The 17,001-nt window shown below is 33.2% G+C and overlaps 1 non-coding gene across 1 annotated transcript; it reads left to right on the plus strand.

Moving 5' to 3' along the window:
• Positions 1-9,014: 9,014 nt before the first annotated feature.
• Positions 9,015-9,121, plus strand: LOC128289929 (small nucleolar RNA R71). The gene has a single exon (XR_008279570.1). It is a non-coding gene; the product is annotated as a small nucleolar RNA R71 (small nucleolar RNA).
• Positions 9,122-17,001: the final 7,880 nt, after the last annotated feature.

Below are 17,001 nucleotides of genomic sequence, written 5' to 3' on the forward strand. Positions count from 1 at the left end.
TGATGGCTTCCTAAGGTTGTCAAGCCTAGGGTTTAGATTCTTCCTTTCTCAAATAGCTGATTCGTTGAGTAACCCTATAAAACAGTTAATAGATCATGCCTCCACTCGCCAATACAGTAACTGGCATCGCGACGTCAAGTGGTCTAACGTTGTGACGTGTCAAACTGTTTGGCGACGTCACAAAGTGGAAGAGATGACGTCACAACGTCCACATTGAATTTTGAAAGTTTTACAGTTTGGTCATTCTATGTCCTCATGTAACACCCCTAACCTGTCCCCGTTGCCGGATTAAAGATACAAGGTATTACAAAAGTTAACAAGACCGATAATATAGTAATACAATTCAAAAATTAATTTAATCATAAATTAATAAACAATCAACATTCATAGCATACATTAAAAAAAGAAAGTTAAATCGAACATTTGGAACCCTAAAATCAGTTTAGAAACGAATGTGGCCTAATTTGAGACAAAACAGAAAAATATGACGAAAACTGAAAACAAGGGTCACATGGCCGTGTGATAGTGCCAGACCGTGTGGCTTAAAAATATTGTCATGTGGCCAAACTGTGTAACTTAGGGTCACACGGCCATGTCGCTAGGCCGTGTAACTCTCTGAGATCGTGTGGATAAACCTGTACCAAAAATCAATAAGACACACAGTTGTGTGAAGTGACTGTGTGTGGCATACGACTGTGTAGTAGATCATATCCTAGGCCATGTGCACATAAAATAACTTCAAAAACAAGTCATTTCAACAACCATTTCTTAGGTCTCAAACCAAACCATTTCCATCCTTTTTTACATATTCAACCCACATTTAAACATACCAAAAACATTCAACCTAAGTGCCTAACCAATATACCCTTATTGGTACCACAATTCAAACGTTTAAACATAGATAGTTCAAACATTAACCATTAGTTAACCATACCAATACCTAATTAAACACATAACACCGTTTCCCACATTACTAACATAACAACATCCAAAGTTCACAAAGTTACCTAAAGCAAACTGACAATTTCATCACCAAAACACAAGACAGGCATACAAAACAAACATTCCTTACTTATTCAACTATCAAATTTATCGTCATAATATCATGTTCACATTTATAAACTAAGTTCACCAAATAACCAAAATTTATGCATATTTCTTTACCTAAATAACATGAACAACACCAAATAGATTTACAATGATGACGTCATGAACTAACTAAAATACGATAAAGGCAAGCGCACCTATCTAATGGTAGTATAGCTACGGTGAGTCGGGAATATCGTATCCATGAGGACTAAAAGTACTAGTAATTACTATCTTTTTATTATCTAGCCTATAAATTGAAGGAATTGTTTTAAAATCTAATTTTAACTAAACTAATTACTAAGCGATAGAGAGCGAATTGAGAAAATAATCGAAGAAAACTTATGAGAAAGACAATACCCAGGAAAGAATCCACCTAGACTTCACTTATTATTCTAAATCTGAATTAAATGATGTATTCATTTGACTTGATCTGTAGAAATCCCTAAATTATATTAATATCACTTTCGAGAGTAAAAATAACTGACTCTAGATTGATTAATTGAAATCTCTTTCTAATTAAAACCTCTATCGTTGCGTTAACTCGATCTATGGATTTCCCTATTAGATTTGACTCTAATCCGGTAGATTTATATCGCCCTATTTCTAGGGTTGCATGTAACTCCACTCAATTATGTGGGATCTACTCTTAAACAGGGACTTTTGTTCCACTGAATAAGCACATCAATCATGAATTAATATCTTGAAAACATTAAAAAATGAAATAATAACACATAATTAAGATTAAGAACAAATATTTATCGTGTAATTCAGAACAAATCAAATAATAAGATCCGTCTTAGGTTTCATCTTCCCTAGGTATTTAGGGAATTTAGTTCGTACTTTTGGAGGAAACATCTCAAAAATAGGAAAACAACAAAACATAAAGAAACCCAAAAACTTCAAGAGAAATTGAATAGAGATATTCAGTCTTGAAGGAGATCCTGCTTCTGGGTTGAATCCATTGGCTTTCTTCGAGTCTTTTTTATGTTCTACTCTGTGTGCCCTTTTAGGTCCTCTTCTAGTGTGTATTTATAAACTTTAGAATGCTCAGAAACCCCAAAAATTGACTTTTTGTGTGTTATAGAAACAGGGAGCGGTATCGACACGGGCTGGCACATAGGCGTATGGCCAGCCCGTGTGGTTCACAGGGGTGTGTGCTCAGCTTGTGTGGGATTGGCTTGGCCGTGTGGATCCTTAAGACAACCTGTTTTGTCCTGTTTTAGCTCGTTTTTCGCTCCTTTTGTTCCCTTATACTTACCTAAGTACATAAACATGAAATTAAAGGATTAAGAGCATCAAATTCACTAATTTATGTAATATATCATCCAAAAACATGCCAAGCATGGGATTAAAACATCTTATATTTATGGTTTATCAAATATCCCCACACTTAAACGTTTGCTTGTCCTCAAGCAAAATCCTCAACTTACAATTAAAATTAAACTTTCTCAATTTATAATTCTCATCAATAATGTTTTATCATAATTCACAAATAATTACACATTGATAATTCAACTAAAAGAGCCTTGAAGATTCAAACAATCCAAGTCACACATTTTTTTAAGACATGAAAACATAGGTGTCTCCCTTTATCTAATTAATTACCTTAAATTCAAAATCAATAAGATTTTACATCCTCGCTAAAGATTCGCTCAAATCACTCAAAGTGTTTAAGGTTTAAAAATTAAGAACTCAAAAGTCAATTATGAAAAGTCATTACCATAGGCTTGCATGAAAATCAAATCTCCACCACTATAAAATGATATGATACACAAATCAAAAGGTCTTTAAAGGGTTTTAACGGGGCTTGGGTTAAAGGTGTGGATAAAGGCTGAAAAAGAAGGTTAGAATCAAGATCGAATTGATAAATTACCTAACTAGAAAAATAAACTAATACTGAATAATTACATCAATTGAAATTATTAAAGAATAACACAAGCTTCTTCTCAAAATATGAAATTAACTACTTAAGCTCAAAAACCTAGAACTAGTAATAATCAACATAAATGTATTATTTTTTTTTTTCACTTTTTTTTTTAGAACAATAGATAATAAGAGAAAACTTAACAACTGAAACAAAAGAACATAGTTAAGCAACCAACCAAATCAAATCTTGACAAAAAGAGGGTTAATAAAAAGGGAAACAATTCTCAATGAATCAAAAATAAGTTATGGGTTAATATTAATAGGTAAATCAAGAAACAGTTTATTAGGCTCAAAGGGGTTCACTAAGGGTTAATTATGAATGTAGGATTTTAATGGGATAAATGGATTAAAACCTAAGTGCTTTTATCATCTCAGTATATCAAATCAAAGGTGTGGTCTCGACATGTATAATCGAAGCAAGTTAGAGAATAACAAATCAATATTGATACACTCATAACCAATAATAAAGTGAGCAAGAAAAATGTATGCTCTAAAGGCTTAAAATCTCACAAAAATTATGGCCTTTGATGTCAATCTTGCAAATTTTAAACTTCAAGGTAATACCACAATTTAGGGAAACAACCTAAAAAATTTTAATTCTGAAAATAGACTTATCATGCTTGATTCTCTTGTGTCTTAAAGTTTAGACCATCAATGCACAAATACCTATGAATTTAATCTAAAACACATTAATGATAATCACAAATCAATAAGAATTCATTCTAATAGTAATATGAGAAAACTACTTAAACACAAGGCATAATTTAGGGATTTTCAAATAATCATATAAATAACCTCCCCACACTTAAGATGTATATTGTCCTCAATGTACAAAAATAGATAATCACAATAGAAACAGAAGTATCATAAGAGAGGGAGAGAATTGAAACTGCCCTGATTATTGGATGAAATGCCCAAAATAGTGAAAAGCGAAATTATAGATAAGTGTAGGTGTAGTGCAAAATTCTGAGCAACTGATAAGAAAATAAACACAAGGTTGAAGAGGATTAAAGGGGTTACTCCATTAGAAACAACAATAATAATTAAAATAGAGTTCAAAATATAAAGACAAAATAAACATAAAAAGAAAAATAAAAATAAATCTAAAGACAAATGGACTCAATGGTCCTCATCATCAGACTGATTAATGTCGCGAGTCGATGGCGTTGGAGGATCAATATGGAGGTGCTAACAAATTTGCTGCAAAGTGGCATCAATACTGTCGAACCTCTGAGCACAGTATTGACAGAAGCTAGTAAACTCCTCGGAGGATACTCCTCAAAAGTTAGCAGCAGAAGGAGCATGTCAGTGACTTGATGGTGGAGGCTGTGGTGGATCCTCGTGATAGGGAGGAACGTCATCAGTGAAGTCCTCTAGGTCATGCTAAACGTCAGACTAGAATGTTTGTACCGAAGGGGGTCCACTCCACGTCGTCGTTCGATCATCCTCATGTGGATCATGCTTGAGGTGCCCTGAGGGGACATCTGACCGACTAGGGTAAGTTTCGAGGACTGCTTTAGTGTGTTGAGAAGACAGAAGTGTCGAGTGAGGTGAGTCACGTAACGGCCTAGAAGATAAGGTCCTTCTTGTGGCGTTCAGTCTGATGGCAAAAGGCAAGCGCGATGAGGTACGCCAAATCAAAGACATGTCTGGTAGCCATGCTCCACAGAAAATAGGCATTATAATTACTAACCACTCTTTTTCTCTCTCTCCGACCTGTCAATGTATGAGCTAGAAGAGCGTGAAGGTACTATAGGGTAGGTGGGAGAGAAGTCGCCTTTGAGCGACTAGCGCCATAGGATGTTAGGCTGCCCGTGAGATCAGTCGAACAATGCGAAGGTGAGTGATGAATATGTTGATGAAGCTGAATAAAATCCTCGGCACTCATGAACTCCGCTGCGTAGAGTCCCAAAGCAGCACTGAACTCTAGAACACTCATATGTCACACCAAACCACCAAGGTAAATGGTGATGGTGCCTAGCTCGTCGTGGACTGACATGACTTGCTGGAACGAAAATATGGCACCGAAATCTAAGGTAAGCTTCGTATAAGTGGGCTCGATAACGGTGAATAACCAATCCCACGGGGCTGTGGAAATAATCGCACGCACATCATCATCCAAACGGACCTGTTTTAATGTGGCCCAATCAATGCAGCGTCCTAACCCGAGTGGCCGTACTCGATAAAGTTAATATAAGTCCTCCTAGGGGACTGTCAAAAATTAAAGTTGATGATGGCGAGCCTCGGCAGATACGCTCGAGGAGAAGGTCCCACAAGGGCACTTCCGCTTTTTTGAAGCGAAGAACGTGACCTTAGATTTTCCACGAGTGTTCGTCATGATTTACCTGAAATGATCAAATAAATTAAATTAACGAACCAACAAGTGGAAATGAGCTAATAGAAAATCAAAATCTAGTTAAGCTCAATCAATTAGATTACTAAAGGGATGTACTTTTAATCATGAAAAAATGAAATGATAATACCAAATGAAAGTGAAAGAAGATTAATAACATCTGATAGGAATCAATAACGAAATGAATTGTGAAAGTTAGCAAAAATGAACGCAACTAAATCTAACTAAATGTTCTATTCTTCTTAATGAAAAATAAAATAAACTAGTAACAAGCACCAATCAATCTAATAACAAAATCAAGAACCATCCCAAACTCCATCAGTAGACGCAAATAGATAACAAGAGTGAACAAATCAATAGAGCAGTAATAAACAATAAATCAATACTAAAAACTAATGAAAATAAAAGCAAAGTAAAAGAAAACAATAATAAAGAAATAATAAGAGTAATAAGAGATAAATAAAAGAAAAAAGAAAAAAATGAAAACTGACGGGAGGAAGGGAGGTGCGGAGGCGCGGAAATCGTGGAAGGAAAAGAAGGTATGAGGGAGGGGCGGTTTGTACAGGATCGAAGGCGTGTGTGTGCGAGGGGGTTGGTTGGTGAGGGTCAGAGGTGGATGGCTAGTCAAAGGAAAGGAAGACATGAAAAGAGGTTGAGGGTTGTGAAGGGTCGAGTCGGCTCGTTAGAAAGTGAGAGGGGGAAAAAAAGGTTATTTAGGGGCTAGGGGTCGGCGCGAATAGTTGAAGAGATGAGGGTGTCAAAGTTGGAGCGGGCTGGTGGCTGAAAAGTAGGAGATTGGTAGGGAGTGGCGGCTAGGGTTAAGGAAAACTAAGGGAAGAAGGCAAAGTGAGAAAATTAGGGATTAGGGATTAAAAAGGGTGACACAGTCGTGTTAGGCCCGTGTTAGGCCACACGGCCCTGTGACACGCCCGTGTGGCTTTTCTGGTTAACCCGTGTGTGATAAAATTTTAACCCACCCAGTCTTCACACTGCCTAGGACACACCTGTGTGGTTCACACGGTGGTGTCGCACGGCCGTATGCGATCTTATTCGTTTCTCTCATGCCTGTGTGGTTTCCCACATGCCCATGTGATCGCACACACAGTCATGTGCCTTGCCCGTGTAGCTCTCTGACTTGTTTTAAATCTAAAAATTTATGCTTCAGTTTACACACGGCCAAGGACACACCTGTGTGGCCTCTTTTAGCCCGTGTCTCTGTCTATTTTAAGGGATTTTAAGCTTCAGGGCTCACACGGCCGAGGACAGGCCTATGTGTCCTTACCGTATGGGTTACACAGCCGTGTCGCTTGGCCGTGTAACTCTCTGTCAGTTTCTTTTAAAAATAAAAACTAAGTCTCAAGATTTATACGGCCAAAGACACGTCCGTGTGTCCAGTAAGTATGGGGCACATGGCCATATCGTACGGCCGTGTAACTCATTATCACGCCTATGTTAAGACACACGGACTAGGACATGCCCGTGTTTCCAAGCCGTGTGGGTCAAAAACCTGTATTTTAATGTTTAGTTAATTTTAAAGAAATAATTTGAAATAAAAATGAGAAAATTAGCAGTGTTAGTATTCGGGTTGCCTCCCGAGAAGCGGTTATTTAAAGTCTAAGCTCGACTTACCTCGTATTCGCATAGTCACGGTGGTTCATGGAGTTGAGACTCCTCTTTCTCACTATTAAGTCTATTATCAACATATGGTTTAAGTCAAGTAATATTTACCTTAAAAGTGTCGAGTTTAGAATGATTTACCTCAACTGTACCGTATGGGAAAACACGAAGTACCGTAAAAGGAGTTGCTCTATTTGTATTAAGCTCTGAAGTGGCAATTCGAGGATCTTTCACATCTAACAATACCTGGTCCCTGACCTTAAATTGCTTTATTCCATCTTTATGCTAGTCATGACGTTGCTTTGGTTCATCGTGTATTCTCGGTTCCTCTTTAACATGTGTTCGCCATTTATCTAGTTCGTCGATCTGTAATCTTAGTTCCTCGTGACTCGTTCTGCTTTTGTTGCAAGGAGTAGAATGTGACTCCATCACGCTCTTCCTAGGGGTTTCTTGCAAATGAGTTTGAGCGACGAAGTTACTCATACTAATAGAACTCGTATAATCATCTCGATTACTAGATGTCTTAACAGAATCACGAGCTTGGAGTTTAATCATGTCATCACCTACACGAAGTATCAATTAACCTGTTTCAACATCAATGATGGTTCTAGCAGTTGCTAAAAAGGGTCTTCCTAAAATTAAATGCATGTCACTATCCTCATCCATGTCTAAAACAACAAAATCAACTGGGGATATGAATTTATCAATTTTGACTAATAATTCTTCAACAATAGCCCTAGGAAATCTAATGGTTCTATCTGCCAATTGGATACTCATCCTAGTCTGTTTGAGTTTTCCAAGATCTAGTTGCTTAAAAATTTTATAGGGCATGACATTAATAATCGCCCCTAAATCAGCCAAAGCATTATTAACATTTAAACTACCAATTAAACAAGGAATAGTAAAACTCCTTGGATCTTTCAATTTCTTAGGTAGTTTATTCTGCAGAATGGCTGAGCAGACTGCATTTAGCTCCACGTGCGATGCATCATCTAACTTCCATTTGTTTGCTAAAAACTCTTTTAAAAATTTCACTGAATTGGGCATCTTTGAAAGATCTTCAATAAACGGTAAGTTTATATGTAACTTTTTCAAGAGTTTAATAAATTTACAAAGTTGTTTATTTTTTTGGTCTTTCTTTGTTGCATTTGGATATGGAACTCAAGGTTTATACTCGTTACTTACCTGTTTTTGTTCGCTGTGGCTCACCTCAACCTTACCTTTACTTACCACAAGTTCTTGCTTCGGTTCTGGTTCTGGTTCAACTAACCCTTCCTCATCTTTTACAGTAATTGCATGAAGTTGTTCTCTTGGGTTAGTTTAGGTATTACTTGGCAAGCTACCTTGTGGTCTTTCCGAAATCATCTTAGCCAATTGCCCTATTTGATTCTCGAGCCCTTGAATCGATGCTTGCTGAATTTTAAGTGTTGTTTCAGTGTTTTAGAAGTGAGTTTCTAACACCGAAATAAACTTCATCAACATCTTCTTAAGGTTCGACTTTTTCTCATACTGGTAAGGTTGTTATTGAAAGCCAAGAGGGCGTTGTGATTTCAGATTTCCTTGACCACCTCAAGAGAAGTTGGGATGGTTCCTTCAACCTACATTGTAAGTATTACTATAGGGATTATTCTGAGGTCTAGAATTGTTACCCATATAGTTGACTTGTTCGTTTGTTGTACTAGGGTCATAGGCTAAGCATTCTGGATTATTCATCCCTCTACCACTTGTATCACACTGCATCACTGGATGTACCTGCGTAGAACCATACAAACCATCAATTTTCTTACTTAAAAGCTCTACCTGGTTTGCTAACATGGTGACCGTGTCTACATTACAAACACCAGCTTCTTTTGTTGGCTTTGTTCTCATGATTTGCCACTGATAATTATTCAGTGACATCTCCTCTATAAACTCATAAGCTTCCTCAGGTGTTTTATTATTCAAAGTCCCACCTGCGGATGCATCTATCAATTGCCTAGTTGAGGGGTTCAAACCGTTGTAAAAAGTTTGAACCTGTAGCCATAGAGGTAACCCAAGGTGAGGGCACTTTCTCAATAAGTCCTTATATCTCTCTCATGCATCATATAAGGTTTCCAAATCCGTTTGTACAAAGGAGGAGATATCATTCCTCAGCTTGGTTGTCTTGGCCGGTGGAAAATACTTCAACAAGAATTTTTCGGTCATTTGTTCCCATGTAGTAATAGATCCTTGCGGTAGAGAGTTCAACAACTATTTAGCTTTATTTCTTAATGAGAACGAAAACAACCGTAGCCGAATGGCATCATCAGAAACGCCATTTATCTTGAAAGTGTCACAAAATTCTAGGATATTGGCCAAATGAGTATTTGGGTCTTCGTCCTGCAAACCATCAAACTGAACAAACTGTTGAATCATTTGAATAGTGTTAGGCTTTAGTTCAAAATTATTTGTAGCAACAGCAGGTCTAACAATACTAGATTCAACCCCAGTTAAATTGGGCTTAGCGTAATCGTACATAGTACGAGGAGTAGGATTCAGATTTACAGGATTTACAGCAACCACAGGAGGTAACTGATTATTTTGATTTTTTGTCATCTCCTCAGTAATAACGTCCTATTGCTCTTCTAGTGTACTCTTTCGACTTTGTTTGCTTCTCTTCGGTTCCTGCGAGCTGTACTTTCGATCTCACTGTCGAATACGAGGGGTCCTGAGGGGTTTCTTCTAGTCATAAACTAAAGGAACCTGCTAGAAGCAAACAAAAAGTAAATTAAAGTAAAAACAAAAATAAAATGCAATAAAAATAAAAATGGCTAAAGTAATAAAAATTAAGTGTTCCTAATATTTTAGTCCCCGGCAACGGTGCCAAAAACTTTATGACGTCACGAACTAACTAAAATACGACAAAGGCAACCGCACCTATCGAAAGGTAGTATAGCTACGGTGAGTCGGGAATATTGTATCCACGAGGACTAAAAGTACTAGTAATTACTATCTTTTTATTATCTAACCTATAAATTGAAGGAATTGGTTTAAAATCTAATTTTAACTAAACTAATTACTAAGCGACAGAGAGCGAATTGGGAAAATAATCGAAGAAAACTTATTAGAGAGACAATACCCAGGAAAGAATCCACCTAGACTTCACTTATTATTCTAAATCTAAATTAAACGATGTATTCATTAGACTTGATCTGTAGAAATCCCTAAATTATATTAATATCTCTTTCGAGAGTAAAAATAACTGACTCTAGGTTGATTAATTGAAATCTCTTTCTAATTGAAACCCCTATCGTTGCATTAACTCGATCTATAGATTTCCCTATTAGATTTTACTCTAATTCGATAGATTTATGTCGCCCTATTTCTAAGGTTGCATGTAACTCCACACAATTATGCAGGATCTACTCTTAAACAGGGACTTTTGCTCCATCGAATAAGCACATCAATCATGAATTAATATCCTGAAAACATTAAAAAAAGAAATAAGAACACATAATTGAGATCAAGAACAAATATTTATCATGTAAGTAGAACAAATCAAATAATAAGATTCGTATTTAGGGAATTTAGTTCGTACTTTTGGGGGAAAACATCTCAACAATAAGAAATAACAAAACATAAAGAAACCCAAAAACTTCGAGAGAAATTGAATGGAGATCTTCATTCTTGAAGGAGATCCTGCTTTTGAGTTGAATCTGTTGGCATTCTTCGAGTCTTTTCTATGTTCTACTCTCAGTGCCCTTTTAAGTCCTCTTCTAGTGTGTATTTATAAACTTTAGAATTCTCAGAAACCCCAAAAATTGACTTTTTCCTCGTGTTTTGGAAACAGGGAGCGATATCGACACGGGCTGGCACATGGGCATGTGGCCAGCCTGTGTGGTTCACACGGGCGTGTACTCAGCCCGTGTGGTTCACACGGGTGTGTGCTTAGCCCGTGTGGGATTGGCTTAGCCGTGTGGATCATTAAGACAGCCAGTTTTATCCGGTTTTGGCTCATTTTCTGCTCTTTTTGTTTCCTTATGCTCACCTAAGTATATAAACATGAAATTAAAGGATAAGGAGCATCAAATTCACTAATTTATGTAATATATCATCCAAAAACAAGCCAAGCATGGGATTAAAACATGTTACATTTATGGTTTATCATACACCATTACATTCATCAACAAAACCATTAAAACTTATCATTTTTACATTGATTCATATACCAAAAGGCTTAAAACATAACCAAATACTCATATAATATATATACCAAAACCTTATTTACATGCCACTTATAACTGGACCAAAGTGAACAATTAATTACTGAACAAGTTGTCGGATAGTGTGATCTCAAAAGGCAATTCATCGACAGCTCAAAACTGACGATCTACAAGGAAGAAAAACCAAAACAAGGTAAGCTTGTGTAAAACTTAGTAAGTTCGTAATAAACCTAAACTTTAACTTACCGTAAAGGGTGTAATTTAAACATTTTACAAGATACCATTACATATTACCATTTACGGTTTAGTCTATTTCCATATAACATTTTGTATATCCATTTCTGTTTGCTCACTTTTCATCTTATAAACCCTAATAAAATAGTGTTGGATAAACGATAACAATGCTCACACAAGCTGGGATAGTAAATGCTCACACAAGCTATGACTGTAAATGCTCACACGAGTTGTCAAATGGACCTGCTCAAATGAATTGTAGGTTGGGATGTTAGGCTACATGATGCTGTTCACACGACCTGTGGAGAATCTACAACAAATGCAGGACCTATACATCGGTAGGGCATCCAAGAACAATACCCGAAACGATAAATACCCTACTGACATGTCATTTGTATCCTAAGCATTCATTAGGTTCATACGGACCATGATTCACATTCATATCATATATATGATTAAGCATTTCTTCATCACCTGAATTCAACTATATTTTTCCTCAAATTTCAATCATGACCCTTAATTATAATTTCATTTCAATTTGAACCATTCAAAGCTTTAAAATAGTAACACCATTAATTCAATCACAAGCATACACAAATTATATTATACTACACAAACAACAATTAACTCAATTTATACACTATACAAACTTACTAAAATTGATTCTGCAGCAAACACGACTCCAATGACTAATCATCAATTTTTTCTTTTTCGCATTTGTCTATCGATTGATTTGTTTCTTGATCTATATATAATAATTTAATTCAATTATACAATTCAAATACTTTTGAATACTAAAATTCACATAATTGAACCTTTAACCAATATTTTATAGTTTTACCTTAAACTTTTACCTTTTATTCAATTTAGTCTCACACCCGAAAGTTTCAAATCTATCACAATTTCACCAATTTCATGCTAGATGAATTTTCCCTTATTCCTTTACAGCCCATAATTATTAAAATATCACAATAATTTCATGCCAAGTTTATTATTTTATCAATTTAGTCCCTAAACTTAAAACTAACTAAAATCACTTTACAAAATAGTCTTAGTTAACTACTAAGCTTAATAATCCATCATCAAAATTCAAAAACATCACAAATTCATCCATGACATAATTCAAAATATTTTACACTTTTACAAATTAGTTCCTGAGCTAACTAGATTAAGCTACAACGATCTCAAAAACATAAAAATTACTAAAAATGAATAGGAAAACACTTACATGCAATCAAAATAGGCTTGGCGGAACCTTGTGTTCTCCATCAATGGTGTTTCGTAAGAAAATGAAAATTAAAATGGTTGTCTTTTGTTTTTATGTTTTAATCATTTTTAAATTATTAAACAGTTTTATATTAACATAATATTACACCAAATTTGTATAGTAACTGGCCATTATATTCGAACATGCTCAAATTGCCTCATAGGGCCCTCAAAATATGATTTTATAACCATTCAGCACATATAAACTAATAGCAATTAAATTTTACGATTTTTATAATTTAGTCCTTTTTTACTTAATTATCTAAACGTTAAAATTTTTGGGTCAAATTTCAATACACCTATATAATCACTATGTAAATATTTAATAATAATGTTTAGGAGTTTGGTTTATGAAAATGAGATCTTGAAACCTCATTTTTCAAAACCAATTGACTTTAGAGACAACCACTTAAATTTAACTATTCGTTCAATTTGTAAAATTATTAAACCAAAATCCAATATAATATTATAATTGACTCACAAATATTAAATAATAATATTTACAAACTCACTTGTTGGATTTGTAGTTTCGAAACCACTGAAAAACGGGTTGTTACACCTTGGGTTAATATTCGATCTTTCGTAAACTCATGTAAGACTTGAAAATGATTATATATTGTACTGAATGTTTGTTGTGGCTGGACATAACCATAAAACAATGTAATTTGAATATGATTAATCATAGTTGCTCCGACAATGAATGTGACATCTCGTAGTTCAAACCCGACGATCGAGTCAGGTGTCAAGGTGTTACATTTTTCCACTATCTTATACTTTATACTATTATTTTTCACTAATTAACATAGCTTGATTAAGTTAATTATGTCTTAATTAACACAATTATCTCCTAATCATATACGTAATAGAAAATGTCATCATCCTCCACAAATTCCTAGCAGTAAATGGTTTGATTATCATTTTGGACCTTTAGTTAATTGCTATTTAGGTTCTCAAGCTCTTTGTTAATTAAAATTCTATAGCAATTGAATTTTTACAATTTTGTCCCTGAGCTTTATTTAACTGATTTATCGGCTAAATTTCTCGACCACTCTTCAACATATTTTAACATTAATTCCATGAATATCCCTATTTTATATTTACAAACTCAATTTATAAAATAGAATTTCAAAATTGTATTTTTCAATACCGCTTAAAATCAAGTCGTTACAAGTTTAAACTACTCTCAAAGCATAATTCAATAAGATTGTAAAATTATAATTCAACATTATCATTTTATAATGTATTAAAATTATCAAATTAAATTTTAAATTTATAAAATTAATTTTTAAAGTTTTATGTTTTAAATATATATTTTTAATTTTAAATAAAAATATCAATTTAAATTTGAATTGAGCACAATCAAATCAAATTTTGTGAATCATGCTCAAAATCCATTTCATTTAAATGGACTGTGGGATTTTATAAATCATGCCCAAAATCCACTTCATTTAAATGGAATGAGATTTTCATAATTATTTTTAATTTTTAAATGAAATACTATTGAGATTAGTTCATTTTATTGTATTATAAAAATAATATGTAATAAATAGAAAATAGATAAAAACAAATATAGCTTTTCTGAAAATAATTAAAATTAAATTATATTTTTTTGCTGAATTACAATAAAAGGGCAAAGCCCTAACAACAATGAAATTAGTGCTTTGAACCCAGACCACACCTAGGGTGATGATGTAACATCCTTATACCATGTTCGACTCAAGGAACCTGATATAAGAATATTATATTTGGTGCTATAATAATTCTTGGCTAATCACTAATATACTAGAACATAAAAACGGACACTTGGAACATACTTAATATTTTTCCTAAGTATATGCAATTCTATTCAAAATTTTAAAACATATACTGTTGTTGCTTGAAGATGTGATGAGATGAAAGCTTGTAATCTCAAAATTCAACTCTTCAAAAATTCTTGTACCTAATCTATGCACGAAAACAAACCGTATGTTGAGTATACACCCAGTAGTATTACTATAATTCAAATACTTAAGGTAAAACAATATATATATACATTAAATCTTACCACTATTTTACCTTTAATAAATCTTTCATGTATTTAAACTTTAATTTTAATTTAATAATATGTATTTTAAATGGCTTTTCTTCGTTTTAATTTATATATCTTCTTACTACATCAATGTCCATTTCATGCATTTCATCAATAACCATTTCATAAATCATTATTTCATAAATTTCATTTCTATATCTCAATTCAATAACTTATTCTCAAGAAAATATTCATTTCTATTCATAATCAATTAATAACAATCAGTTGTTCACTACTTTAATATAATCATTCAAGTAATTATCGGTTATTCAAGTAACATTAGTCTTTCAATAATTATTTAAACCAACATTTTCAATAAAAATAATTATAATTAATTCATATGATTATATTCAATTAACTCATACACTATTTCATTATTTCCTATTCATTCTATTTTCACTTCTTATTTCGATATCTCAATTTCAATTCATATTTCAATTCATAATTTCAATTTCTCATACTTTCAATAGTTCAATCGATCGAATTCATTCAATTTTCTCATTTCATTTATTCAACTGATTTCAATATCGATAATTCGATATTTAACAATTTCATGAACCTTAAGTTCATACTTCAAATCTCATGTCTCAATTCAATTCACAATTCAACTCATAATTTCTTTCTCATATTTTTAACAGTACGATTAATCAAATTTATTTAATTTTCTCATTTCAGTTATTCACCCTATTAACAAACTCGGACTTTGGCGGATACACAAATCCAACCAAAACACCAGTATGGCACTCAGTGCCTCATCGGCTTTGCCGAAGTAAACAGTAACAGTACGGTACTCATTACCTCATCGGATTAAACCGAAGTAACAGTAACAGTACGACACACAAGGTGCCTCATCGACTTAAAGTTGAAGTAATAGTACGACACTTATAATGTCTCATCACTCAAGATCGAAGTATCCCTGAACACTTCCAATCCTATGGCGTGCCAACTATATCCGACTCAGCCCGACTAGTTAATAGGGTATTGAAATCATTTTTCTATTTCAAATTCACTTTCAATTCAATCACAATTCAATTCAAATTCACTTTTTCACTTTCTAATCAATATACAATTCAATACCAATACATATTTCAGATAAGCACATATAATCATACTTTGATTCAATTCAATTCATTTTTCAATCAATACACAATTCACATATTCACCATATTCATAATTTAATTTACTTTTATTCAATTCATATTTTCGATTCATTTTCCAATCAAGTTCAAATCACTAATCACTTTTCAATTAATATACATTTCAAATAATCACATATTTTCTTCATTCAATTCATTTTAATTCAATTCAAATCACTTTTAATTTCCAATTTGTTCGCATTTAATTTTAATAGCCATAAAACTTTTAAATCAATTTCATTCAAATCAATATCATTATTTCAATTACTTTCCTAAATTTATCTACCATGCATTTTAATTAAAATATAACAATTAATAATAAATAGATTTGAATTATAGTAATACAAACCCGAATTATTTCGATTACTCCTCGACAACTTTTTCTTTTCCTTTCGGTGCCGATGCCTCGAGTTCTTTGCTAACTACGTAAATTAAAATAATAATACTATTAATTACAACATTAATTATAATAAATAATTGAATTTCTAATCAATTCCTACCTTATTCCCAATTTAATCCTAACTAATTTTACTTATTTTTCTAATTCAATTCACACTCTATTTCTATTCAAATTTCATCCATACTCAAATTTAACTATTAATTTTTCAGCATATTTTCTTAATTTCGAATTTTCCTCAATTTAGTCCCTACAACATAAAACTTATAGCTTACTTCACAATTTAATCCCTTTATCAATTCTAATTTGAAATTCTTTCAATTAAATCCCTAATTCCATAATTTGTCCAACATGAACCCTACTTGAAAACCTATGAACTCTCAAAATATCAACTTAATTTCATCAAAACCTTGTTTTAAAGCTTTTAAAACATCAAATTTGAGTAAAAAACACTTAATTGACTTACCAATTTAAACTTCAAACTTTAAATCTCTAATTTTTCCTTTTTCTTTTCTTTCTGTCTTTCCTTTCAATCTCTTTTCTTTCTTCTTTATTTTTCTTTTGTTTTATTCTTTTATACCTTATATATATATAAACACTTTATTTTATTTATTTACTTAACATATATTATAATATATTTATTCTAAATATCTATTAAGTATTTAATCATGTACACCATCAATACCATACAATGTCATTATTTATTTTATTTTTCACACAACAATCTTATAATT

This window comes from Gossypium arboreum, chromosome 2 (assembly GCF_025698485.1).
Source record: "Gossypium arboreum isolate Shixiya-1 chromosome 2, ASM2569848v2, whole genome shotgun sequence".
NCBI classification, from domain to species: Eukaryota; Viridiplantae; Streptophyta; class Magnoliopsida; order Malvales; family Malvaceae; genus Gossypium; species Gossypium arboreum.